Source organism: Phalaenopsis equestris, unplaced genomic scaffold (genome assembly GCF_001263595.1).
Source record: "Phalaenopsis equestris unplaced genomic scaffold, ASM126359v1 Scaffold000002, whole genome shotgun sequence".
Taxonomy (NCBI): domain Eukaryota; kingdom Viridiplantae; phylum Streptophyta; class Magnoliopsida; order Asparagales; family Orchidaceae; genus Phalaenopsis; species Phalaenopsis equestris.
This window is the reverse complement of record NW_018164444.1, coordinates 64,900,179-64,903,645: the sequence shown is the minus strand read 5'-3', so window position 1 is coordinate 64,903,645 and position 3,467 is coordinate 64,900,179.

Below are 3,467 nucleotides of genomic sequence, written 5' to 3'. Positions count from 1 at the left end.
TAAATCCACATTTATAGGATTTAAAAAATTCTATTTAATGCAAAATTAAGTCCCCTATATTAAAGTAAGCAATGACCCTAAGATGCTTACATATTTATAGGATTTAAAAAACTCTTAAAAAATTATTATTTATTTATTGTTTCTTCCTACTGCCAATAATAGTTAGTATGAGAACCAATCTGAGGTCGACTTGGTGCACTAAACAGATCGTCTCCTTTCTGTGTAATTTTTCATTTATTTTGGACTCTGACGTAAAAGAGGAAAAAATAATATTGTTTAAATGTCATAAGAATAAAATATTATCATATCCAAATAGAGCTGTCAAAAAAACTCGTTGTTCGTGAACAGTTTGAGTTCGGTTATATATAAAAAATTTATGATATTTAAAAAATTAAATTTTATAAATTGTAATATATAATAAATTAATAAATATAATATTTTATTTTTATATATTAATATTAGGGATGTCAAACTGGCTCGTCGTTCGTGAAGAACAACTGGTGTTCGGCTGGTTCGTTAAGAAACGAACACTAACAGTAACTTCACGAGCAATTTCAAACACAAGCTTATTTCAAACAAATAAAATTTCAAACAAATCGAACACGAACACAAGCTCTGTTTGTTCGTGTTCAATTTGTTTACACCTCTATATCCAAATAGTATTATGTCTTAAATTCCAACTATGATGAATGGTCAGAGAAGATATTTTTTGCATTTCTGTCTTATGCTCTGTTTTTTTTTGTCTGCATTTAAAAAGACCCCATGAAATCCTATAATAAATTTCCACTAACTTGAAGAAAAAATAAAGGAAAATTTACATACATACCATTCAATTCCTATATATTTATGTATCTAATACCTAAACCTCAATTATTTATATACATCCCACCTGCACGTATAAAAATATGTTAACACGAATCTTGAAAATGATAAATGGCTTAGAAGTAACAATCGTGCATAGTTGTTAATGATTATCTTGAACTGATTGTTGGCAAAGGAGATATTTTATTCGAACGATTGGTGAAACATGCCAGGAAATGTTTCAATTGGAAAAGATCAGTCCTCAAGCCGATCGACTCAAGGCTATCTTTCGGTTTAGATATTGATCGAGTCAAGGCTTACCAGACAATCAGTAACTCTCATCAATCCAATCAGTCTCCATTCTTATTATATGCGAATAACTCTGTGATTACGTAAAACTCTCCTTAAAAAGTTAATAATGATGAGACTAATATGTATTTTTGTAATGTTGTGACATATGTCTATAACTAGGGGTTCATTTCATGAGTAAAACACACTCTCTTTTATTACTCTCTACTGTGCTCTCTTTCTCTCGCACACTCACTTCTTAGCATAACGTTTTATTTTTTTGATGTATTTCCCAAACACTTCTGCATTCAACACCACCTTACAAAAGCGTGAAAATGTGTACTTTACATTTAAAAAAACTTAAAATAGCAAAATTCTGCCGACCAAAAGTCAATTAAAGTTCACTCGACGTTACTGACCCAACATAGCTAACAAGACAGTCTTTATCGAACTAAAATCTGGTAAGCTCAACTAATTAAGCCAGAAGATAGCCAAACGTAAACATATACTTGTAAAATATGCAAAATGCCCTCTAGTACCCTCATTAACGTACGGAAAAACATCTAATTACATATACTATCTCATTTTCTATAAATAGGAAATCATTTCAATATTTCATATATATGTTCATTCCCAGTGCATTTACCTCTCTCCTTCTTTTCTATCTTACGCTCTATTTCTTCGGTGTGATTCACAGACAAATTCAGAGTCAACATGATGAAAGATTTGAGAGGTATAAATGTAAAACATAAAGTTTAGATGTTAGATATGTATAAATACATAGGAATTGAGTGGTATGTGTGCAAATGCCCCAAAAATCAACTAATAATTGCTCCTGGAGAGTCTCTTCATCTTATTTCTAAAACAAAAATAGATTTCATTTCAATTTTATTATCTACTTTATTTTAAAAAAATTGCAATATTATAATTTCAATTCATATGTATGAAAAATATAAAATATCAAAATCCTTTGTTGGTTTGTTTAAAGCTGTCTCATTTGACTAAACATCAACATGTCTAATCCTGGTTATTTTTCTCTTGATTATAGGAGGGGCAATTAATAAATAAAATAAAATTTCAAAATAAATTTTTTATTTACAATGTAATCCACCAATGTCAATTTTATCTTATGATGCCGTCATTAATAAATATGAATATTTACATGTGAGATATGTAAGGGTCCATTTGGGGCAGCTTATAAGTGCGGGCGGTGTTTTCAAAACGCTTGAAAACACCGCCGTACCGTTTTATGCGCGCGTTTCACCAGCTTATCCAAAATTACGTTTGAGTTTTTACACTAAACGCAGACCGCGGGTCGATCTCTGCGGCCGGCCCGCGGGCCGCGTTTCCGGATAAACAGGATAAACAGCTTCTCCTGAAACGCATAAGCTGCCTCAAACATATGTAAATTTCTCTTTTTTTATATAAATGGAGCATACTAACTTACTTTTAAATAATTGGTCAATTTACATCACTAAATTCCACAATTCTATTGATACTTTTTGAGCAAGCAATGGTTTACATTTCTTAAAGAATAGATTTTTCTTTAGTCTTTCCATGTGAAACCACGACTTGTTCATTTATTAAGGAAGTCAAAGTGGACATTTTGAGAAAAAAATGTTACAATATGACATGACCTAATATAGAACATTGATGAGTCAAATTTCATTTGATTGCAATTATCATTATTCCGTAAAATTTAATAAGTGCCTTTTGAGATTTCAATGTGTAATTCATGTTTTATGTTCGGCTCCATTGAGAAATCATCAGAGGCTCGAGTACCACATCCTTAAGGTTAACTGTGTCAGAGGAGAATTGAACCCCCGATATTGCATCAGGACTTACTTACGTGTGGAGTCCAATGAAATCACGTTATGTGGCGATGACATTAAAAAAAATAAAATCTGCTCCGTAACATAAAAAAATATTCCCCCGGTGTTATTGTGTGTTATTCATGTGTTATTGCATGTTATTCAAGTGTTATTGATTTGTTATTGTGTCATTGTAACACCAGGAAAATTCTCATAACACAATAACACCTAAATAACGTATAATAAAACCTGAATAATACGGAATAACATGGAGGGAATACTGTGTTACCGAACCGATTTTTTTTTTAAAGTACCTCCACATGACCTGATTTCATTGGACCCTACATGCAGCTCTACATGCGAAGTCCTGATGCAATATTTTTTTCGATCTGAGGGGTCTTACACTGTGAATGCCAACCAACAAGCTGAGGTACGCAGCACACACACACAACACAGATATATATATATATATATAATAATTCATTATAAAAAACTATTCATTATTTTTATATTAAAACTTATAATATATTATTTCATTTTTTTTTAAATTTAATAACTATAATATAT